The sequence below is a fragment of the Oncorhynchus kisutch genome, linkage group LG15 (genome assembly GCF_002021735.2).
Source record: "Oncorhynchus kisutch isolate 150728-3 linkage group LG15, Okis_V2, whole genome shotgun sequence".
In the NCBI taxonomy this organism is placed as follows: Eukaryota; Metazoa; Chordata; class Actinopteri; order Salmoniformes; family Salmonidae; genus Oncorhynchus; species Oncorhynchus kisutch.
Window position 1 is genome coordinate 71,981,624 of NC_034188.2, and position 25,733 is coordinate 72,007,356.

Here is a 25,733-nt window from a genome sequence, read left to right on the forward strand (position 1 = left end):
TGTGTGTGTGTGTGTGTCCAAGCACTGTGTCTGACCAATGAGATATCACTTCCTGTTTACAGATGTAAAAGGCAGAGGTATGATGATGTAGTACACGTTAACTTTCCACTCTACACATGTTGTGTATGATGTAGTACACATGCCTACCTTCCACTCTACACAACATTTCAGATCTCTAATGACCTTGGTTATTCTAATTGGTAGGTACTGACTGACTAGTTTAACCCAAACAACACAGAGACAGAAAGGTATGCAGACAGACAGAGGATCAGCACTATATATACAAAAGTATGTGGACATCTCTTCAAATTTGTGGATTTGGCAATTTCAGCCACACCTGTTGCTGACAGGTGTATACAATTGAGCACATAGCCATGCAATCTCCATAGACAAACATTTACAGTAGAATGACTTTACTGAAGAGCCCAGTGACTTTCACCGTGGCACCGTCATAGAATGCCACCTTTCCATCAGGTCAGTTCATCAAATTTCTGCCCTGCTAGAGCTGCCCCCGGTCAACTATAAGTGCTGTTACTGTGAAGTGGAAACGTCTAGGAGCAACAACGGCTCAGCATCGAAGTGGTAGGCCACACAAGCTTACAGTGGGGGAACGCCGAGTGCTGAAGCGCCTAGGGCTTAAAAATCTTCTGTCCTCTGTTGCAACACTCACTACTGAGTTCCAAACTGCCTCTGGAAGCGATGTCAGCACAATAACTGTTCGTCGGGAGCTTCATGAAATGGGTTTCTATGGCCAAGCGGCCACACACAACCCTAAGATCGCAATGCCAAGCGTCGGCTGGAGGGGTGTAAAGCTCACCGATATTGGACTCTGGAGCAGTGGAAACGCGTTCTCTGGAGTGATGAATCACGCTTCACCATTTGGCAGTCCTGATGGTCGAATCTGGGTTTGGCGGACGCCAGGAGAATGCTACCTGCCACAATGTAAAGTTTGGTGAAGGAGGAATAATGGTCTGGGGCTGTTTTTCATGGTTCGGGCCCCTTAGTTCCAGTGAAGGGAAATCTTAACTCTACAGCATATAATGACATTCTAGACGATTCTGTGCTTCCATCTTTGTGGCAACAGTTTGTGGAAGGCCCTTTCCTGTTTTAGTATTACAATGCCACCGTGCACAAAGTGAGGTCCATACAGAAATGGTTTGTTGAGATCGGTGTGGAAGAACTTGACTGGTCTGCACAGATCCCTGACCTCAACCCCATCGAACACCTTTGGGATGAATTGGAAAACAGACTGCGAGCCAGGCCTAATCACCCAACGCCACACCTGAGAGCCTGGTTCCTCTCTAGGTTTCTTCCTAGGTTCCTGCCTTTCTAGGGAGTTTTTCCTAGCCACCGTGCTTCTACATCTGCATTGATTTCTGTTCGGGGTTTTAAGCTGGGTTTCTATATAGCACTTTGTGACATCGGCTGACGTTAAAATGGCTTTATAAATCAATTTGATTGATTAATCAGTGCCCGACCTCACCAATGCTCTTGTGGCTGAATGGAAGCAAGTCCCTGCAATGTTCCAATGCCTTCCCAGTAGAGTGGAGGCTGTTATAGCTGCAAAGGGGGGACCAACTCCATATTAATGCCCATGATTTTTGAATGAGATGTTTGATGAGCAGGTGTCCACATACTTTTGGTTTTGTGGTGTAGCTTACACACATACACACCATATACACACTTGCCTGTTGTCATTGTCTCAGTGTAGCTGCTTGCAGTGGCTTTATAACGACATGTCATCAGGACTAATCAGTGTTGATCGCTGGGATGTTTCCTGAACAGAAACTCAATAGTCAGGGTATTGGCTACGTAGCCGATGTCCAGCTCTAACAACTGATCTCATGTGTTAGTTCTATTCAGAAGTACCTTTGGTAGTACTGAGTTCTTTAGCTCCGGGACAGTTGTGTTGCGGCTGCCTGGCACAAGTTATTTTGAGGCAATGTCAGGCTTTGGAAAGCACTTAATCCTGGGAGCTAAGCCATCCACCTCACTCTTACCCTTACCCTAGCTTGCTCAGCATCCACCTCACCTTAGCTTGCTCTGCTGGAGCAGAACAGGAGAGGACGAGGATACACTTTCACTTCGGCCTCTAATACGGTGTGGGGGCATACGATGTGCCTTGTATGAAGACAAACAGTTCCAGCTCGCCTCAGCCCGAAACCCAAACACCGTCTTCAGGGAGCGCTAACGATGCAGTTAGCCGTGAGGCTTACGCTGCCCAGTCATGTCCTTTAAGACCTTTCTCTCTCTCTCTCGCCCGCTCTCGCTCTCGCTCTCGCTCTCTTTCTCTGTGTGTGTGCATTCACACAGATTATTTTACAACAGCATTGTCTTGAGTTTTGCTGAGTGGACCAAAAATCGCCCCAGCCACACAACAGGTAAAAGGAGCTGGAGTGGCTAAGCACTGTGCTACTGCTGCTGCCTGCCTCCCATGTGAAACTGCACCATTTAGCGCCACCATTCAGCTAGCAGAAGACGCAGAGCAGACAATATCCTCTGCAACCCCTCGACAGCTCTACGTTAGGATTTTAATGAGGGAACAGCTTATTATAGCCAAGGTAGGAAACAACACCACTTCGCTGATCTTCAATTCAGGGCTCCACAAGGGTGCGTGACTGTGTGGCCATGCACACCTCCAACTCCAACTCAATCATCAAGAATGCAGATGACAGAACAGAAGTAGGCCAGAAGAGGACTGGCCACCCCTCATAGCATGGTTCCTCTCTAGGTTTCTGTAGAAGATGTAGAAGCCACTGTGCTTCTACATCTGCATTGCTTGCTGTTTGGGGTTTTAGGCTGGGTTTCTGGATCGAACTTTGTGACATCAACTGATGTAAAAATGGCTTTATAAGTACATTTGATTGATTGATTGATTGATAGACCTGATTACCAGCAATGACGAAACAGCCTACAGGAAGGAGTTGAGGGCCCTGGGAGAGTAGTGCCAGGAAAATAACTGACTCAATGTCAACAAAAGGAGCTGATCAAGGACTTCAGGAAACAGCAGAGGGAGCAAGCCCCTATCCACATCGACGGGACAGTAGTGGAGAGGGTAGTAAGTTTTAAGTTCCTCGGCGTACACATCACTGACAAACTGAAATGGTCCACCCACACAGACAGCGTGGTGAAAAAGGCTCAACCTCAGGAGGCTGAAGAAATGTGCCCCTAAAACCCTCACAAACTTTTACAGATGCACAATTGAGAGCATCCTGTCGAGCATCCTGTGTCACCGCCTGGTACGGCAACTGCACCGCCCGCAACCGCAGTGCTGTCCAGAGGGTGGTGCGGTCTGCCCAATGAATCACTAGCCTCCAGGACACCCATAACCCCCCATGTCACAGGAAGGCCAAAAAGATCATCAAGGACAACAACCACCCGAGCCACTGCCTGTTCACCCCGCTATCATCCAGAAGGCGAGGACAGTACAGGTGCATCAAAGCTGGGATCGAGAGACTGAAAAACAGCTTCTATCTCAAGGCCATCAGACTGTTAAATAGCCATCACTAGCCGGCTTCCACCCGGTTACGCAACCCTGCACCTTAGAGGCTGCTGCCCTATATACATAGACATGGAATCACTGGCCACTTTAATAATGGAACACTAGTCACACTGCTTTACTCATCTCATATGTATATACTGTATTCTATTCTACTGTATTCTGGTCAATGCCAGCCCGACATTTCTCGATCTAACGTTTTATATATTTCTTCATTCCGTTCTTTTACTTTTAGATGTGTGTATTGTTGTGAATTGTTAGATACTACTGCACTGTTGGAGCTAGGAACACAAACATTTCACTACACCCACAATAACATTTGCTAAATATGTGTATGTGACAATAATATTTGATTTGAAGTCCTTTCTTATTTTAACTGATCTATTTAGACAAGCCTGAGCAATATTTTGTTGGTTTATTTTAGTTAGATTGTCCAGGAAACAGGTCATGTTTTTAGGTTTCTGTGGTTGAACATTCAATTGTCTCTGTCCACCTTTGTCGCTGAACCAAAGCATGGAGGGGAGTGGAAAGGACACTAGTCTGTCAGGTCTTGCGATGAGGGATTGTGAAACAGGGCATACTAATAATTTGGTTTTGGCAGTCAAGTGTAGAAGATGAAATGAGGAAAAAGAAGAGCCGCCTCCCAGGGGGTTATTGTGGGAAGAGTGTCTGCTGTCCTAAATACATATATTCAGAAATATTTCACTCATGATTCAAACAGCAAACCTGATGGGTGTCTGCTTTCACTCTGTTCAGTGTGCCGGTATAACAAGAAAGAATACATCCACACTCCATGTTTAGAGGCTAGTATCGGCAGCCAGGCACCTTAGTGACGTGGACTATTTGTAGCGTTTCAGGCAAAAGAATACTGTACGATACAATTTGCCATAACACGTTCTCCATACACAACAAGGAGTGTAAGTGGGAGAAACAAGCGCTGAGACAGAAAAATCAATGGGCAGGGTTGAGGGCAGCGGGGATTGACAAGAGCTAACTCTCTCACACGCTCACTGCCTCAAGGACTCTGTCAAACAGAGAGAGATCTGAGAGTCTCTCCTTGGAAGCTTTTCATATACATAATGTGTTCTGTTTGCATCCTTATGGTTGTTAAGTGGTTGGTCGTGTGTTATAGCTCGTTCACTCTTCACACACACACTTAAGGTCTCTTCTTTCAGTTTCATTTAGCCTATTTACAACCATGAGGTCCTTTTGAGAAGAGAATCTCTTTCAAAGGAGACCAGGTTAACCTCTCTGGGATATTCGGGACGTAGCGTCCCACCTCGCCAACAGCCAGTGAAATTGCAGGGCGCCAAATTCAAAACAACATAAATCCCATAATTACATTTCCTCAAACATACAAGTATTTTACACCATTTTACACCATTCAAACTTGTTGTAAATCCAACCACAGTGTCCGATTTCAAAAAGGCTTTAAGACGAAAGCACACCAAACGATTATGTTAGGTCTGTACACAGTCACAGAAAAACACAGCCATTTTTCCAGCCAAAGAGAGGAGTCCCCAAAAATCTTCATCAGATGACACTCATAGGACTTCATGTTACACAATACATGTATGTTTTGTTTGATAAAGTTCATATTTATATCCAAAAATCTCAGTTTACATTGGCGCGTTACATTCAGTAATGTTTTGCTTCCAAAACATCCTGTGATTTTGCAGAGAGCCACATCAATTTACAGAAATACTCAACATAAATGTTGATGAAAATACTATATTAGTATTATGCATGGAACTTTAGATAAACTTCTCCTTAATGCAACCGCTGTGTCAGATTTCAAAAAAGCTTTACCAAAAGAGCACTCCATGCAATAATCTGAGTACAGCGCTCAGACAACAAAACAAGCCATACAGATATCCGCCATGATGTGGAGTCAACAGAAGTCAGAAATAGCATTATAAATATTCACTTACCTTTGATGATCTTCATCAGAATGCACTCCCAGGAATCCCAGTTCCACAATAAATGTTTGATTTGTTCGATAAAGTCCATCATTTATGTCCAAATACCTCCTTTTTGTTTGCAGGTTTAGTACACAATCCAAACTCACAAGGCAAGGGCAAGTCCAGGTGAAAGTTCAGATGAAAAGTCATATTACAGTTCGTAGAAACATGTCAAACGAAGTATAGAATCAATCTTTAGGATGTTTTTATCATAAATCTTCTTTATTGTTTCAACTGGAGAATTCCTTTGTCTGTAGAAATGCAATGGAACGCAGGTCGCTTTCACGTGAGCGCACGTGATCAGCTCATGGCACTCTGCCAGACCCCTGACTCAATCAGCTCTCATTCCCCCCTCCTTCACAGTAGAAGCCTCAAACAAGGTTCTAAAGGCTGTTGACATCTAGTGGAAGCCGTAGGAAGTGCAATATGACCCCATAGACACTGTATATTCGATAGGCAATGAAATCTACAAACCTCAGATTTCCCACTTCCTGGTTGGATTGGTTTCTCAGGTTTCTGCCTGCCATCATTTTGAATTTTTTTTTTTATTTCACCTTTATTTAACCAGGTAGGCAAGTTGAGAACAAGTTCTCATTTACAATTGCGACATGGCCAAGATAAAGCAAAGCAGTTCGACACATACAACGACACAGAGTTACACATGGAGTAAAACAAACATACAGTCAATAATATGGTATAAACAAGTCTAAATACGATGTGAGCAAATGAGGTGAGATAAGGGAGGTAAAGGCAAAAAAAGGCCATGGTGGCAAAGTAAATACAATATAGCAAGTAAAACACTGGAATGGTAGATTTGCAATGGAAGAATGTGCAAAGTAGAAATAAAAATAATGGGGTGCAAAGGAGCAAAATAAATAAATAAATTAAATACAGTAGGGAAAGAGGTAGTTGTTTGGGCTAAATTATAGGTGGGCTATGTACAGGTGCAGTAATCTGTGAGCTGCTCTGACAGTTGGTGCTTAAAGCTAGTGAGGGAGATAAGTGTTTCCAGTTTCAGAGATTTTTGTAGTTCGTTCCAGTCATTGGCAGCAGAGAACTGGAAGGAGAGGCGGCCAAAGAAAGAATTGGTTTTTGTGGTGACTAGAGAGATATACCTGCTGGAGCGTGTGCTACAGGTGGGAGATGCTATGGTGACCAGCGAGCTGAGATAAGGGGGGACTTTACCTAGCAGGGTCTTGTAGATGACATGGAGCCAGTGGGTTTGGTCGACGAGTATAAAGCGAGGGCCAGCCAACGAGAGCGTACAGGTCGCAATGGTGGGTAGTATATGGGGCTTTGGTGACAAAACGGATTGCACTGTGATAGACTGCATCCAATTTGTTGAGTAGGGTATTGGAGGCTATTTTGTAAATGACATCGCCAAAGTCGAGGATTGGTAGGATGGTCAGTTTTACAAGGGTATGTTTGGCAGCATGAGTGAAGGATGCTTTGTTGCGAAATAGGAAGCCAATTCTAGATTTAACTTTGGATTGGAGATGTTTGATATGGGTCTGGAAGGAGAGTTTACAGTCTAACCAGACACTAAGTAAGTGTTTGTAGTTGTCCACGTATTCTAAGTCAGAGCCGTCCAGAGTAGTGATGTTGGGCCTGAGTAGCAGGCAGTTTACTCTGGGCACTGTATTCATTCAAGCTACTCAATACTGCCCCCCAGTCGCAAAGAAGTTAAGAAGGCAGCTCCAACAGTCCATGTACATCATTCCAGTCATCCATGCTGTCAGGAGAGAATAACAGACTAATGGGAGACAGAGTCACTCTGTGAAGTCTAATAGATGCAGAGGTAGAATAGCTCTTTGGACAGGTGTGGACTTGAACATTCCCTGTCCTGCCATCCACTGCCTCCTACCTGATGCAGTAAACATCCTGGCCAATTTAAAGAGCTTCAGTCTCTTATAGAGTGCTGGTAGATTATGAATTCATTTTTGTAGCTGAATAAAAGGGGGGAATGTAAACAGTAAGTCATTAACTGAATATGAATCACTATAGCTTTTGTCCTGACTATGAATCATTTACTTGGCAATCCCTTCGCTGTGTGGTGCAATCCCTTTGGTGTCATTCAAGAACCGGCTGAATGCACACAAGTGGGCGTGTGAAACTACTCACGCACGCGCACACACAATACACAAACACAGGTGATGGTTTAGCTGGGTTTTGATGGGCAGGTTGGCAGTCTCCTCCCTCTTCTACAACTGTCACATATGTTGGTTAACACTCTGCTGCCGGGATAACAAGCTCCTCTTTTAGTGTCTCACTGGTAGAATGTACATCATTTGGAAGGCAGATTCCACAGCCATGTTCTTTTTGTAATCCAAAGAGATCACATCGGATTTGAATCCCGGTTCTGTCAGATTTTCCCTGTCATCCCTGGAGAGAGCATACAAGATCCATGACTGATTAACTCCTCTTTAAAGGGGCAATCAGCAGTTGAGCCAAGTAAATAGCTGAGTGATGGGGCTGAAGAAATTTAACCACTCTCAAATTCATAAATTGTGCTGTGCAAGGACTGACCATCTATGATATCAAAATGATTTGTTTGTTTAAATTTACTTTGTTTACAAACATTGGAGATAAACAAGCTTTTATTTGGGGTTCTGATAGGGTACGAAGTTGAAGTTTTCTCATGAAGCATTTAGAAGTGATATTCTTCAAGAATCGTTGTGTACACATCATTCATTTAGAAGTTACATACTTCAAGAATCAATGGGTACACATCATTCATTTAGAAGTTGAAAAATGAATGTTGTAAAACTGAGGATTTCTCCTTTAAATGATGGCCCTCCAATACTTTTGGAAATAAATAAATATTTTTCAAAATCTCTTTCCCTCACATTAGTGTGTGTCCTGTTGTGCCAGCCAGCTCATTCTTTGCTATTCTAATGCCTACTTCTTCTTTAGTTGTGTCAAGGTAAATAGTTTGATCAAATGAACCAGTCCATATGAACGCGAGAGGTGTAATTAAACCAATTCACCATGGACCGTTTGTTTTGATATCGGGCCTGCTCTCTCTCTCTCTCTCCCCTCTCTGACCTTCATGTCACCATGGTAATTAGTATGCTCAGACAAAGGTGTGCCCCGTGGAACCCGACTCCACCGCCCTTCGCCCTTCATTAGCGAGGTCACTTCCTGGAGTGGACGTCCGCGGCGTGGACCCTGGAGTCAGCTTATGACACCCCCCACCCCCCTATGTAGTGTAATGCCCTCCTATTGGTATTCCCTTCAGCACTCTGTTCTGCTCTGTACTGTTCTGCTCTGCCAGGGACCCAGCCACCAGGTAAATGTCCAAGGGCTGTTTGTTTAGCTGGTGCTGTCACCACTAATATATGTGCACAGGGGGCAGCTTTAGAAAATGTCAGTGCTCTGGCCTTTCTAACCCAGTGTCAGCAGGCGAGAGTTGGAAGGAAAGCAGGGTGGAATGGAAGGAAGTAAGCCTAGTAGACCTGGTTGTTGTTCACAGGAGCTATACTGGCACCTCTCTTTCCATTTTCTTAATGGTTAGACTGTGCAGCTGAATATGGAACAGACAGAGCAACACTTAGTCACATTGGTCCAAGGGAGAAATAGAAAGGAATTGACACTATGTTAAACGGGATTATTTATAACATTGTTATAAATGTTACTGCTTCAAAATATACAGTTTGAGTGTTAGCATTTGGAGCTTTTGGCAGTCAATTATTATAGCTGATTATTTTAGCAAGGGCTTTTCTGAAAAATTATTAGATGTTCACCCAAATAGAGCTTGATGAAAGTCTTAATAAGGGAATAGTCCCAAAAGGTATCCTTCTTGTCACTGTGGAAGCAATGCTGCACAGCACTGAGCTGGATGAGCAATCTGCTGTTCCCTCATTTCATCTGGTTTGCATGCTAGAGAGAATTAGGTAATTGGCATTTATGCAGAACAAAGGACGATCTGCTCTCAAGTACTGTAGAACCAAATCTGTACATTGTGTCTACTCTAGGGTTATATATGCCTGTTTGTCTGTCTTATTCAAGGATATGTGTGCAAATGTTCATTTTAAATAGGTTTGTGCATTTAAGTGTGTACGTGCGTACATGGGCACAATATATTTTGAGCAGTTCAAGTTCATATGGAGGATGAAGATGTATAAAGGGAAAGGGGGACACCTAGTCAGTTGTACAACTGAATGCCTTCAACTGAAATGTGTCTTCTGCGTTTAACCCAACCCCGCTGAATCACCCGGGGAACAGTGGGTTAACTGCCTTTCTCAGGGGCAGAACAAATTATTTTGTACATTGTCCGCGCAGGGATTTGATCCCGCAACTTTTCGGTTACTGGCCCAACGCTCTAACCACTAGGCTACAGTACAGTGCCTTCAGAAAGATTTCACGCCCCTTGAATTGAGATTGTGTCATTGGCCTTCAGACAATACCTCATAATGTCAAAGTCAAATGGTTTTTTTGTGTTTTTATTCCTACTTCAAATTAATACAATTCAGAGCTGAAATGTCATGAGTCAATAAGTATTCAACCCCATAGTTATGGCAAGCCTAGATATGTTCAGGAGCAAAAATGTGCTTAACAAGTCACATAATAAGTTGCATGGACTCACTCTGTGTACAATAATAATGTTAACATGATTTTTGAATAACTACCTCATCTCTGTACCCCACACATACAATTATCTGTTGAGCAGTACATTTCAAACACAGATTCAACCACACAGACCAGGTGAAGAAGGACACCTGTTGGTTGATGGGTAAAGAAAAAAGCAGACATTGAATATCCCTTTGAGCATGGTGAAGTTATTAATTCATTACACTATATCAATACATCCAGTCACTACAAAGATAAAGGCGTCCTTCCTAACTCAGTTGCCGGAGAGGAAGGAAAACGTCTCAGGGATTTCGTCATGAGGTCAATGGTAACTTCAAAACAGTTATAGAGTTTAAAGGCTGTGACAGGAGAAAACTGAGGATGGATCAACAACATTGTAGTTACTCCACAATACTAACCTAAATGACAGAGTGAAAATAAGGAATCCTGTACAGAATACAAATATTCCAAAACATGCATCTTGTTTGCAACAAGGAACTTAAGTAAAAGCACTGTAAGAAACTTAAGTAAAAGCACTGTAAGGAACTTAAGTAAAAGCACTGTAAGGAACTTAAGTAAAAGCACTGTAAGGAACTTAAGTAAAAGCACTGTAAGGAACTTAAGTAAAAGCACTGTAAGGAACTTAAGTAAAAGCACTGTAAGGAACTTAAGTAAAAGCACTGTAAGGAACTTAAGTAAAAGCACAAAAACATGTGGCAAAGAAATTCAATTTATGTCCTGAAAGCAAAGCATTATGTTTGGGGAAAACACAACACTTCACTGAGTACCACTCTTCATATTTCCAAGCATGGTGGTGGCTGCATCATGTTATGGGTATGCTTGGCAAGGACTAGGTAGTTCCAAAAAAAATGGAATAGAGCTAAGCACAGACAAAATCCTAGTTGAACCTGGTTCAGTCTGCTTTCCAACAGACACTGGGAGACATTCATCTTTCAGCAGGACAATAACCTAAAACACAAGGCCAAATATACACTGGAGTTACTTGTTCCTGAGTGGCCTAGTTACAGTTTTGACTTAAATCGGCATGAAAATCTATGACAAAACTCTAGCAATAATGAACAACCAACTTTCCAGAGCTTGAAGAATGTTAAAAATAATAATGTGATAAATATTGTACAATCCAGGTGTTCAAATATCTTAGAGACTTACCCAGAAAGACTCCCAGCTGTAATCACTCTTAGAGACTTACCCAGAAAGACTCCCAGCTGTAATCACTCTTAGAGACTTACCCAGAAAGACTCCCAGCTGTAATCACTCTTAGAGACTTACCCAGAAAGACTCCCAGCTGTAATCACTCTTAGAGACTTACCCAGAAAGACTCCCAGCTGTAATCACTCTTAGAGACTTACCCAGAAAGACTCCCAGTTGTAATCACTCTTAGAGACTTACCCAGAAAGACTCCCAGCTGTAATCACTCTTAGAGACTTACCTAGAAAGACTCCCAGCTGTAATCACTCTTAGAGACTTACCCAGAAAGACTCCCAGCTGTAATCACTCTTAGAGACTTACCTAGAAAGACTCCCAGCTGTAATCACTGTCAAAGGTGATTCTTACATGTATTGACTCAGGGGGTGTGTGAATACTTATGTCAATTATATATTTCTCTATTTTATTTTTTAAATATATTTGCAAAAACCATGTTTTAATCGTGTAGTTATTGGGTGTAGATGGGTGAAAACACCCACTGGAATCCATTTTGAATTCAGGTTGTAACATAGGGGTGTCAAACAAATTCCATGGAGGGCCGAGTGTTTCCTTTCAATTAATACCTAGACAACCAGGTGAGGGGAGTTCACTAATTAGTGACCTTAATTCATCAATCAAGTACAAGGTAGGAGTTTGCCACTTGCTTTAACACAACAAAATGTGGAATAAGTCGAGGGGGTATGAATGAATATTTTTTTAAGGGCATCGTCTGTCAGTGGCGCCAATCTGATGTTTCATCTAGTCAAAATGCTAAAATATGATATAGGGAGCAGTGAGGTCTGAGACTCTGCCAGAAACCCTCTGAAATTACTCACCCAAAATATTGCACCCAGTCCGTGCCACGCGGAACATATTTTCTCCATGTCATTACACAGTGCAGTAATCCAAGACTGAGAGGGGGCCTTTTCCCTGGTTAATGGGGGCCATTAGCCATGTGGGTTTATGCCTCAGAGAAAGAGAGGGGGAGAAAGGTTAGCGAGAGAGAGAGACATATAACTGAGCCTGGACTGGCTTTGAACAAGCCTTATCAGACTAAAGCAGGGTCCTGTGTTTACAGTGTAAACCAATCAGACCACATGTCTATGACTACTTCCATTAATGACAGCAGGCTGTTTGAGTTCATATATTCTCCCAAGTCAGATGTATTTTTTCAGCTGATATCACCCTGAGACATGTTAAATTACTGCCGCAGAGAATCATTTCGACTGGTGTTTTTGTGTGGGTACTGTAGAGTGGAGCAGTGTAGGACATACAGTGGGGCAAAAAAGTATTTAGTCAGCCACCAATTGTGCAAGTTCTCCCACTTAAAAAGATGAGAGAGGCCTGTAATTTTCATCATAGGTACACTTCAACTATGACAGACAAAATGAGAAAAAAAATCCTGAAAATCACATTGTAGGATTTTTAATGAATTTATTTGCAAATTATGGTGGAAAATAAGTATTTGGTCAATAACAAAAGTTTATCTCAATACTTTGTTGTATACCCTTTGTTGGCAATGACAGAAGTCAAACGTTTTTTGTTAGTCTTCACAAGGTTTTCACACACTGTTGCTGGTATTTTGGCCCGTTCCTCCATGCAGATCTCCTCTAGAGCAGTGATGTTGCTGGGCAACACGGACTTTCAACTCCCTCCAAAGATTTTCTATGGGGTTGAGATCTGGAGACTGGCTAGGCCACTCCAGGACCTTGAAATGCTTCTTATGAAGCCACTCCTTTGTTGCCCGGCGGTGTGTTTGGGATCATTGTCATGCTGAAAGACCCAGCCATGTTTCATCTTCAATGCCCTTGCTGATGGAAGGAGGTTTTCAAAATCTCACGATACATGGCCCCATTCATTCTTTCATTTACACGGATCAGTCGTGCTTGTCCCTTTGCAGAAAAACAGCCCCAAATCATGATGTTTCCACCCCCATGCTTCACAGTAGGTATGGTGTTCTTTGGATGCAACTCAGCATTTTTTGTCCTCCAAACACAACGAGTTGAGTTTTTACCAAAAAGTTCCATCTTGGTTTCATCTGACCATATGACATTCTCCCGATCTTCTTCTGGATCATCCAAATGCTCTCTAGCAAACTTCAGACGGGCCTAGACATGTACTGGCTTAAGCATGGGGACACATCTGGCACTGCAGGATTTGAGTCCCTGGCGGCATAGTGTGTTACTGATGGTAGCCTTTGTTACTTTGGTCCCAGCTCTCTGCAGGTCATTCACTAGGTCCCACCGTGTGGTTCTGGAATTTTTGCATACCGTTCTTGTGATCATTTTGACCCCACGGGGTGAGATCTTACGTGGAGCCCCAGATCGAGGGAGATTATCAGTGGTCTTGTATGTCTTCCATTTCCTAATAATTGCTCCCACAGTTGATTTCTTCAAACCAAGCTGCTTACCTATTGCAGATTCAGTCTTCCCAGCCTGGTGCAGGTCTACAATTTTGTTTCTGGTGTCCTTTGACAGCTCTTTGTTCTTGGCCATAGTGGAGTTTGGAGTGTGACTGTTTGAGGTTGTGGACAGGTGTCTTTTATACTGATAACAAGTTCAAACAGGTGCCATACATACAGGTAACGAGTGGAGGACAGAGGAGCCTCTTAAAGAAGAAGTTACAGGTCTGTGAGAGCCAGAAATCTTGGTTGTTTGTAGGTTTGTAGGTTTTGGTAAAAACTCAACTCGTTGTGTTTGGAGGACAAAGAATGCTGAGTTGCATCCAAAGAACACCATACCTACTGTGAAGCATGGGGGTGGAAACATCATGCTTTGGGGCTGTTTTTCTGCAAAGGGACAAGCACGACTGATCCGTGTAAATGAAAGAATGAATGGGGCCATGTATCGTGAGATTTTGAAAACCTCCTTCCATCAGCAAGGGCATTGAAGATGAAACGTGGCTGAGTCTTTCAGCATGACAATGATCCCAAACACACCGCCGGGCAACAAAGGAGTTGCTTCATAAGAAGCATTTCAAGGTCCTGGAGTGGCCTAGCCAGTCTCCAGATCTCAACCCCATAGAAAATCTTTGGAGGGAGTTGAAAGTCCGTGTTGCCCAGCAACATCACTGCTCTAGAGGAGATCTGCATTGAGGAACGGGCCAAAATACCAGCAACAGTGTGTGAAAACCTTGTGAAGACTAACAAAAAACATTTGACTTCTGTCATTGCCAACAAAGGGTATACAACAAAGTATTGAGATAAACTTTTGTTATTGACCAAATACTTATTTTCCACCATAATTTGCAAATAAATTCATAAAAAATCCTACAATGTGATTTTCTTGATTTTTTTTCCTCATTTTGTCTGTCATGTACCTATGATGAAAATTACAGGCCTCTCTCATCTTTTTAAGTGGGAGAACTTGCACAATTGGTGGCTGACTAAATACTTTTTTGCCCCACTGTACATGCCACAGAACATGTTTCCCAAGGTGAAATGAAATATTCAATATTTTCTCAGCTCTTAATTTACGTTGAGAAATGTATCAAAGCCACAAAGAATATTTGTGATGATAATTAGCATGGGTTTGTTCTCTTTTGATTGTTGGTTTTGCTTTGGTCATAGGTTGTTTTGATCCGTTTTGTGTTTGATGTAAGCCTTCATTTAGCTGCTGGTCAACATTTTACTAGGAAATCCTTTTTCTAATCAACATAACGTAAAATATACTGTCTGTCATTCTAGTTCTAACAATCAAAAGTCAATCAGAAGGCTAACATTAAGCCTCTTGTATGTTATATTTTGAGAAAACAGATGTTCCCCAGTGGCAAACAGCTCTATCTGCTGGTTGCTCCAGCTAACCTGAATAGCTGTGTGTGTAGAGTGTGTTGGAGCACAGAGTGTGTTTGTATATCCAAGTGGGCCCATTACATGGAGTGATCTCCACTCTCCACTCCATGTGTGTTAGAAAGTCGAGGCGAACCTGGCTCTCTGAAGGGGTGTGTGTGTGTGGTAGAAACCCCGTCCCAGGCTAACAGGGAGCTCAGAGCCAGGCAGGAAGTGTTCTGGACAGGCGGGCCGAGAAAACATATGCAGTTCTGTGGTTGGTTAGCAAGGCCACGGTTGGCATTTAGAGAGAACACACTGGCTACCCAGACCAGGCCAGAACCACATGGCTTCACAGGCCAGAGAGGGAGAGAGATGGGTCTCACAGGCCAGAGAGGGAGAGAGATGGGTTTCACAGGCCAGAAAGGGAGAGAGATGGGTTTCGCAGGCCAGAGAGGGAGAGAGATGGGTTTTGCAGGCCAGAGAGGGAGAGAGATGGGTTTTGCAGGCCAGAGAGGGAGAGAGATGGCTTTCGCAGGCCAGAGAGGGAGAGAGATAGCTTTCGCAGGCCAGAGAGGGAGAGAGATGGCTCTCACAGGCCAGAGAGGGAGAGAGATGGCTCTCACAGGCCAGAGAGGGAGAGAGATGGGTCTCACAGGCCAGAGAGGGAGAGAGATGGGTCTCACAGGCCAGAGAGGGAGAGAGATGGGTTTCACAGGCCAGAGAGGGAGAGAGATGGGTTTCGCAGGCCAGAGAGGGAGAGAGATGGGTTTCACAGGCCAGAAAGGGAGAGAGATGGGTTTCGCAGGCCAGAGAGGGAGAGAGATGGGTTTCGCAGGCCAGAGAGGGAGAGAGATGGGTTTCGCAGGCCAGAGAGGGAGAGAGATGGGTTTCACAGGCCAGAGAGGGAGAGAGATGGGTTTCGCAGGCCAGAGAGGGAGAGAGATGGGTTTTGCAGGCCAGAGAGGGAGAGAGATGGGTTTTGCAGGCCAGAGAGGGAGAGAGATGGGTTTTGCAGGCCAGAGAGGGAGAGAGATGGGTTTCGCAGGCCAGAGAGGGAGAGAGATGGGTTTCGCAGGCCAGAGAGGGAGAGAGATGGGTTTCGCAGGCCAGAGAGGGAGAGAGATGGGTTTCGCAGGCCAGAGAGGGAGAGAGATGGGTTTCGCAGGCCACAGAGGGAGAGAGATGGGTTTCGCAGGCCAGAGAGGGAGAGAGATGGGTTTCACAGGCCAGAGAGGGAGAGAGATGGGTTTCACAGGCCACAGAGGGAGAGAGATGGGTTTCGTAGGCCAGAGAGAGAGAAAATATAGAGAACAGAGAGAGCAGACAGACGGACAGAGAAGAGGGATGGATATATTCAGTGGTTCAGAGATCTTGTTGCTCAGTTCTGCTAATACATCTGACGTGTTTGGCCCATGTTGTGTGTCCCATATGTTTAAGCACTTCACCACTGAGAAGCAGTGTCTTTGGTCCTTCAGGAAAGAAGAATGCAGGGATGACAGAGGAGAAGAATTGAATATGGTTATCCAAGCCCTCAGGGTGGAACCACATGTCACAGACAGTGACCTATCCTCTGTCTTGCAGACCTATAGGATGGCTGGGAAAGGAGAGCTGACAGCTGGTTGGTTGAAGTAGGCTGGTGTGGGTGGTTGTGTTCTGGGTTGATGTCACGGATGCATCAGCGTTCCTCCCTACTACCCCGGAGGCTTACCAGCTGTGTGGGTTCTCTGTGATCTGGAGCCGCTGAGGCCTGCTTCTCCACATGGACAGTCTCTCTATGATCTGGAGACGCTGAGGCCTGCTTCTCCACAAGGACAGCCTCTCTGTGATCTGGAGCCGCTGAGGCCTGCTTCTCCACAAGACAGCCTCTCTGTGATCTGGAGACGCTGAGGCCTGCTTCTCCACATGGACAGCCTCTCTGTGATCTGGAGCCGCTGAGGCCTGCTTCTCCACATGGACAGCCTCTCTGTGATCTGGAGCCACTGAGGCCTGCTTCTCCACATGGACAGCCTCTCTGTGATCTGGAGCCGCTGAGGTCTGCTTCTCCACAAGGACAGCCTCTCTGTGATCTGGAGCCGCTGAGGCCTACTTCTCCACAAGGACAGCCTCTCTGTGATCTGGAGATGCTGAGGCCTGCTTCTCCACAAGGACAGCCTCTCTTTGATCTGGAGCCGCTGAGGCCTACTTCTCCACAAGGACAGCCTCTCTGTGATCTGGAGCCGCTGAGGTCTGCTTCTCCACAAGGACAGCCTCTCTGTGATCTGGAGCCGCTGAGGCCTACTTCTCCACAAGGACAGCCTCTCTGTGATCTGGAGATGCTGAGGCCTGCTTCTCCACAAGGACAGCCTCTCTTTGATCTGGAGCCGCTGAGGCCTACTTCTCCACAAGGACAGCCTCTCTGTGATCTGGAGATGCTGAGGCCTGCTTCTCCACAAGGACATTCTCTCTGTGATCTGGAGATGCTGAGGCCTGCTTCTCCACATGGACAGCCTCTCTGTGATCTGGAGACGCTGAGACCTGCTGAGACCTGATTCTCCACAAGGACAGCCTCTCTGTGATCTGGAGCCGCTGAGGCCTACTTCTCCACAAGGACAGCCTCTCTGTGATCTGGAGATGCTGAGGCCTGCTTCTCCACAAGGACAGCCTCTCTGTGATCTGGAGATGCTGAGGCCTGCTTCTCCACATGGACAGCCTCTCTGTGATCTGGAGACGCTGAGGCCTGCTGAGGCCTGCTGAGGCCTGATTCTCCACATGGCCAGTCTCTCTGTGATCTGGATACGCTGAGGCCTACTTCTCCACAAGGACAGCCTCTCTGTGATCTGGAGATGCTGAGGCCTGCTTCTCCATAAGGACAGCCTCTCTGTGATCTGGAGATGCTGAGGCCTGCTTCTCCACATGGACAGCCTCTCTGTGATCTGGAGACGCTGAGGCCTGCTGAGGCCTGATTCTCCACATGGCCAGTCTCTCTGTGATCTGGAGACGCTGAGGCCTGCTTCTCCACAAGGACATCCTCTCTGTGATCTGGAGACACTGAGGCCTGCTTCTCCACAAGGACAGCCACTCTGTGATCTGGAGATGCTGAGGCCTGCTTCTCCAAATGGACAGCCTCTCTGTGATCTGGAGACGCTGAGGCCTGCTTCTCCACAAGGACATCCTCTCTGTGATCTGGAGACGCTGAGGCCTGCTTCTCCACAAGGACAGCCTCTCTGTGATCTGGAGATGCTGAGGCCTGATTCTCCACATGGCCAGTCTCTCTGTGATCTGGAGACGCTGAGGCCTGCTTCTCCACAAGGACATCCTCTCTGTGATCTGGAGACGCTGAGACCTGCTTCTCCACATGGACAGCCTCTCTGTGATCTGGAGACGCTGAGGCCTGCTTCTCCACATGGACAGCCTCTCTGTGATCTGGGGACGCTGAGGCCTGCTGAGGCCTGCTTCTCCACAAGGACAGCCTCTCTGTGATCTGGAGACGCTGAGGCCTGCTTCTCCACATGGACAGCCTCTCTGTGATCTGGAGCCGCTGAGGCCTGCTTCTCCACATGGACAGCCTCTCTGTGATCTGGAGCCACTGAGGCCTACTTCTCCACAAGGACAGCCTCTCTGTGATCTGGAGATGCTGAGGCCTGCTTCTCCACAAGACAGCCTCTCTGTGATCTAGAGATGCTGAGGCCTGCTTCTCCACATGGACAGCCTCTCTGTGATCTGGAGACGCTGAGGCCTGCTGAGACCTGATTCTCCATAAGGACAGCCTCTCTGTGATCTGGAGCCGCTGAGGCCTACTTCTCCACAAGGACAGCCTCTCTGTGATCTGGAGATGCTGAGGCCTGCTTCTCCACAAGGACAGCCTCTCTGTGATCTGGAGATGCTGAGGCCTGCTTCTCCACATGGACAGCCTCTCTGTGATCTGGAGACGCTGAGGCCTGCTTCTCCACAAGGACATCCTCTCTGTGATCTGGAGACACTGAGGCCTGCTTCTCCACAAGGACAAACCTCTCTGTGATCTGGAGACGCTGAGACCTGCTTCTCCACATGGACAGCCTCTCTGTGATCTGGAGACGCTGAGGCCTGCTTCTCCACATGGACAGCCTCTCTGTGATCTGGGGACGCTGAGGCCTGCTGAGGCCTGCTTCTCCACAAGGACAGCCTCTCTGTGATCTGGACACGCTGAGGCCTGCTTCTCCACAAGGACAGCCTCTCTGTGATCTGGAGATGCTGAGGCCTGCTTCTGCACAAGGACAGCCTCTCTGTGACCTGGAGATGCTGAGGCCTGCTTCTCCACATGGACAGCCTCTCTGTGATCTGGAGACGCTGAGGCCTGCTTCTCCACAAGGACATCCTCTCTGTGATCTGGAGACACTGAGGCCTGCTTCTCCACAAGGACAGTCTTTCTGTGATCTGGGGACGCTGAGGCCTGCTGAGGCCTGCTTCTCCACAAGGACAGCCTCTCTGTGATCTGGAGACGCTGAGGCCTGCTTCTCCATAAGGACAGCCTCTCTGTGATCTGGAGATGCTGAGGCCTGCTTCTCCACATGGACAGCCTCTCTGTGATCTGGAGACGCTGAGGCCTGCTTCTCCACAAGGACATCCTCTCTGTGATCTGGAGACACTGAGGCCTGCTTCTCCACAAGGACAGCCTCTCTGTGATCTGGAGATGCTGAGGCCTGCTTCTCCAAATGGACAGCCTCTCTGTGATCTGGAGACGCTGAGGCCTGCTGAGGCCTACTTCTCCACAAGGACAGCCTCTCTGTGATCTGGAGATGCTGAGTCCTGCTTCTGCACAAGGACAGCCTCTCTGTGACCTGGAGATGCTGAGGCCTGCTTCTCCACATGGACAGCCTCTCTGTGATCTGGAACCGCTGAGGCCTACTTCTCCACAAGGACAGCCTCTCTGTGATCTGGAGATGCTGAGGCCTGCTTCTCCACAAGACAGCCTCTCTGTGATCTAGAGATGCTGAGGCCTGCTTCTCCACATGGACAGCCTCTCTGTGATCTGGAGACGCTGAGGCCTGCTGAGGCCTGATTCTCCATAAGGACAGCCTCTCTGTGATCTGGAGCCGCTGAGGCCTACTTCTCCACAAGGACAGCCTCTCTGTGATCTGGAGATGCTGAGGCCTGCTTCTCCACAAGGACAGCCTCTCTGTGATCTGGAGATGCTGAGGCCTACTTCTCCACAAGGACAGCCTCTCTGTGATCTGGAGACACTGAGGCCTGCTTCTCCACAAGGACATCCTCTCTGTGATCTGGAGACACTGAGGCCTGCTTCTCCACAAGGACAAACCTCTCTGTGATCTGGAGACGCTGAGACCTGCTTCTCCACATGGACAGCCTCTCTGTGATCTGGAGACGCTGAGGCCTGCTTCTCCACATGGACAGCCTCTCTGTGATCTGGGGACGCTGAGGCCTGCTGAGGCCTGCTTCTCCACAAGGACAGCCTCTCTGTGATCTGGAGACGCTGAGGCCTGCTTCTCCACAAGGACAGCCTCTCTGTGATCTGGAGATGCTGAGGCCTGCTTCTGCACAAGGACAGCCTCTCTGTGACCTGGAGATGCTGAGGCCTGCTTCTCCACATGGACAGCCTCTCTGTGATCTGGAGACGCTGAGGCCTGCTTCTCCACAAGGACATCCTCTCTGTGATCTGGAGACACTGAGGCCTGCTTCTCCACAAGGACAGTCTTTCTGTGATCTGGGGACGCTGAGGCCTGCTGAGGCCTGCTTCTCCACAAGGACAGCCTCTCTGTGATCTGGAGACGCTGAGGCCTGCTTCTCCATAAGGACAGCCTCTCTGTGATCTGGAGATGCTGAGGCCTGCTTCTCCACATGGACAGCCTCTCTGTGATCTGGAGACGCTGAGGCCTGCTTCTCCACAAGGACATCCTCTCTGTGATCTGGAGACACTGAGGCCTGCTTCTCCACAAGGACAGCCTCTCTGTGATCTGGAGATGCTGAGGCCTGCTTCTCCAAATGGACAGCCTCTCTGTGATCTGGAGACGCTGAGGCCTGCTGAGGCCTGATTCTCCACATGGCCAGTCTCTCTGTGATCTGGAGACGCTGAGGCCTGCTTCTCCACATGGACAGCCTCTCTGTGATCTGGAGACGCTGAGGCCTGCTTCTCCACATGGACAGCCTCTCTGTGATCTGGGGATGCTGAGGCCTGCTGAGGCCTGCTTCTCCACAAGGACAGCCTCTCTGTGATCTGGAGACGCTGAGGCCTGCTTCTCCACAAGGACAGCCTCTCTGTGATCTGGAGATGCTGAGGCCTGCTTCTGCACAAGGACAGCCTCTCTGTGACCTGGAGATGCTGAGGCCTGCTTCTCCACATGGACAGCCTCTCTGTGATCTGGAACCGCTGAGGCCTACTTCTCCACAAGGACAGCCTCTCTGTGATCTGGAGATGCTGAGGCCTGCTTCTCCACAAGGACAGCCTCTCTGTGATCTGGAGATGCTGAGGCCTGCTTCTGCACAAGGACAGCCTCTCTGTGACCTGGAGATGCTGAGGCCTGCTTCTCCACATGGACAGCCTCTCTGTGATCTGGAGCCGCTGAGGCCTACTTCTCCACAAGGACAGCCTCTCTGTGATCTGGAGATGCTGAGGCCTGCTTCTCCACAAGACAGCCTCTCTGTGATCTAGAGATGCTGAGGCCTGCTTCTCCACATGGACAGCCTCTCTGTGATCTGGAGACGCTGAGGCCTGCTGAGGCCTGATTCTCCATAAGGACAGCCTCTCTGTGATCTGGAGCCGCTGAGGCCTACTTCTCCACAAGGACAGCCTCTCTGTGATCTGGAGATGCTGAGGCCTGCTTCTCCACAAGGACAGCCTCTCTGTGATCTGGAGATGCTGAGGCCTGCTTCTCCACATGGACAGCCTCTCTGTGATCTGGAGACGCTGAGGCCTGCTGAGACCTGATTCTCCATAAGGACAGCCTCTCTGTGATCTGGAGCCGCTGAGGCCTACTTCTCCACAAGGACAGCCTCTCTGTGATCTGGAGATGCTGAGGCCTGCTTCTCCACAAGGACAGCCTCTCTGTGATCTGGAGATGCTGAGGCCTGCTTCTCCACATGGACAGCCTCTCTGTGATCTGGAGACGCTGAGGCCTGCTTCTCCACAAGGACATCCTCTCTGTGATCTGGAGACACTGAGGCCTGCTTCTCCACAAGGACAAACCTCTCTGTGATCTGGAGACGCTGAGACCTGCTTCTCCACATGGACAGCCTCTCTGTGATCTGGAGACGCTGAGGCCTGCTTCTCCACATGGACAGCCTCTCTGTGATCTGGGGACGCTGAGGCCTGCTGAGGCCTGCTTCTCCACAAGGACAGCCTCTCTGTGATCTGGAGACGCTGAGGCCTGCTTCTCCACAAGGACAGCCTCTCTGTGATCTGGAGTTGCTGAGGCCTGCTTCTGCACAAGGACAGCCTCTCTGTGACCTGGAGATGCTGAGGCCTGCTTCTCCACATGGACAGCCTCTCTGTGATCTGAGACGCTGAGGCCTGCTTCTCCACAAGGACATCCTCTCTGTGATCTGGAGACACTGAGGCCTGCTTCTCCACAAGGACAGTCTTTCTGTGATCTGGGGACGCTGAGGCCTGCTGAGGCCTGCTTCTCCACAAGGACAGCCTCTCTGTGATCTGGAGACGCTGAGGCCTGCTTCTCCATAAGGACAGCCTCTCTGTGATCTGGAGATGCTGAGGCCTGCTTCTCCACATGGACAGCCTCTCTGTGATCTGGAGACGCTGAGGCCTGCTTCTCCACAAGGACATCCTCTCTGTGATCTGGAGACACTGAGGCCTGCTTCTCCACAAGGACAGCCTCTCTGTGATCTGGAGATGCTGAGGCCTGCTTCTCCAAATGGACAGCCTCTCTGTGATCTGGAGACGCTGAGGCCTGCTGAGGCCTGATTCTCCACATGGCCAGTCTCTCTGTGATCTGGAGACGCTGAGGCCTGCTTCTCCACATGGACAGCCTCTCTGTGATCTGGAGACGCTGAGGCCTGCTTCTCCACATGGACAGCCTCTCTGTGATCTGGGGATGCTGAGGCCTGCTGAGGCCTGCTTCTCCACAAGGACAGCCTCTCTGTGATCTGGAGACGCTGAGGCCTGCTTCTCCACAAGGACAGCCTCTCTGTGATCTGGAGATGCTGAGGCCTGCTTCTGCACAAGGACAGCCTCTCTGTGACCTGGAGATGCTGAGGCCTGCTTCTCCACATGGACAGCCTCTCTGTGATCTGGAACCGCTGAGGCCTACTTCTCCACAAGGACAGCCTCTCTGTGATCTGGAGATGCTGAGGCCTGCTTCTCCACAAGGACAGCCTCTCTGTGATCTGGAGATGCTGAGGCCTGCTTCTCCACATGGACAGCCTCTCTGTGATCTGGAGATGCTGAGGCCTGCTTCTCCACAAGGACAGCCTCTCTGTGATCTGGAGCCGCTGAGGCCTACTTCTCCACAAGGACAGCCTCTCTGTGATCTGGAGATGCTGAGGCCTGCTTCTCCACAAGGACAGCCTCTCTGTGATCTGGAGATGCTGAGGCCTGCTTCTCCACATGGACAGCCTCTCTGTGATCTGGAGACGCTGAGGCCTGCTGAGGCCTGATTCTCCACATGGCCAGTCTCTCTGTGATCTGGAGACGCTGAGGCCTACTTCTCCACAAGGACAGCCTCTCTGTGATCTGGAGCCGCTGAGGCCTGCTTCTCCACAAGGACAGCCTCTCTGTGATCTGGAGCCGCTGAGGCCTACTTCTCCACAAGGACAGCCTCTCTGTGATCTGGAGATGCTGAAGCCTGCTTCTCCACAAGGACAGCCTCTCTGTGATCTGGAGATGCTGAGGCCTGCTTCTCCACATGGACAGCCTCTCTGTTATCTGGAGACACTGAGGCCTGCTTCTCCACAAGGACAGTCTTTCTGTGATCTGGGGACGCTGAGGCCTGCTGAGGCCTGCTTCTCCACAAGGACAGCCTCTCTGTGATCTGGAGACGCTGAGGCCTGCTTCTCCATAAGGACAGCCTCTCTGTGATCTGGAGATGCTGAGGCCTGCTTCTCCACATGGACAGCCTCTCTGTGATCTGGAGACGCTGAGGCCTGCTTCTCCACAAGGACATCCTCTCTGTGATCTGGAGACACTGAGGCCTGCTTCTCCACAAGGACAGCCTCTCTGTGATCTGGAGATGCTGAGGCCTGCTTCTCCAAATGGACAGCCTCTCTGTGATCTGGAGACGCTGAGGCCTGCTGAGGCCTGATTCTCCACATGGCCAGTCTCTCTGTGATCTGGAGACGCTGAGGCCTGCTTCTCCACATGGACAGCCTCTCTGTGATCTGGAGACGCTGAGGCCTGCTTCTCCACATGGACAGCCTCTCTGTGATCTGGGGATGCTGAGGCCTGCTGAGGCCTGCTTCTCCACAAGGACAGCCTCTCTGTGATCTGGAGACGCTGAGGCCTGCTTCTCCACAAGGACAGCCTCTCTGTGATCTGGAGATGCTGAGGCCTGCTTCTGCACAAGGACAGCCTCTCTGTGACCTGGAGATGCTGAGGCCTGCTTCTCCACATGGACAGCCTCTCTGTGATCTGGAACCGCTGAGGCCTACTTCTCCACAAGGACAGCCTCTCTGTGATCTGGAGATGCTGAGGCCTGCTTCTCCACAAGGACAGCCTCTCTGTGATCTGGAGATGCTGAGGCCTGCTTCTCCACATGGACAGCCTCTCTGTGATCTGGAGACGCTGAGGCCTGCTGAGGCCTGATTCTCCATAAGGACAGCCTCTCTGTGATCTGGAGCCGCTGAGGCCTACTTCTCCACAAGGACAGCCTCTCTGTGATCTGGAGATGCTGAGGCCTGCTTCTCCACAAGGACAGCCTCTCTGTGATCTGGCGATGCTGAGGCCTGCTTCTCCACATGGACAGCCTCTCTGTGATCTGGAGACGCTGAGGCCTGCTGAGGCCTGATTCTCCACATGGCCAGTCTCTCTGTGATCTGGAGACGCTGAGGCCTACTTCTCCACAAGGACAGCCTCTCTGTGATCTGGAGCCGCTGAGGCCTGCTTCTCCACATGGCCAGTCTCTCTGTGATCTGGAGACGCTGAGGCCTGCTTCTCCACAAGGACATCCTCTCTGTGATCTGGAGACACTGAGGCCTGCTTCTCCACAAGGACAGTCTTTCTGTGATCTGGGGACGCTGAGGCCTGCTGAGGCCTGCTTCTCCACAAGGACAGCCTCTCTGTGATCTGGAGACGCTAAGGCCTGCTTCTCCACAAGGACAGCCTCTCTGTGATCTGGAGATGCTGAGGCCTGCTTCTCCACAAGGACAGCCTCTCTGTGATCTGGAGACGCTGAGGCCTGCTGAGGCCTGCTTCTCCACATGGACAGCCTCTCTGTGATCTGGAGACGCTGAGGCCTGCTTCTCCACATGGACAGTCTCTCTGTGATCTGGAGACGCTGAGGCCTGCTTTTCCACATGGACAGCCACTCTGATCTGGAGATGCTGAGGCCTGCTACTCCACATGGACAGCCTCTCTGTGATCTGGAGACGCTGAGGCCTGCTTCTCCACAAGGACAGCCTCTCTGTGATCTGGAGCCGCTGAGGCCTACTTCTCCACAAGGACAGCCTCTCTGTGATCTGGAGATGCTGAGGCCTGCTTCTCCACAAGGACAGCCTCTCTGTGATCTGGAGATGCTGAGGCCTGCTTCTCCACATGGACAGCCTCTCTGTGATCTGGAGACGCTGAGGCCTGCTGAGGCCTGATTCT

General features: G+C 48.5%; 1 protein-coding gene across 6 annotated transcripts in view; it reads left to right on the top strand.

Annotated features, from left to right (window-relative positions):
- The window catches only part of LOC109905832 (RNA-binding protein Musashi homolog 2), a 369,667-nt gene that overhangs the window by 68,968 nt on the left and 274,966 nt on the right, over positions 1-25,733 (top strand). The window lies entirely within an intron of this gene.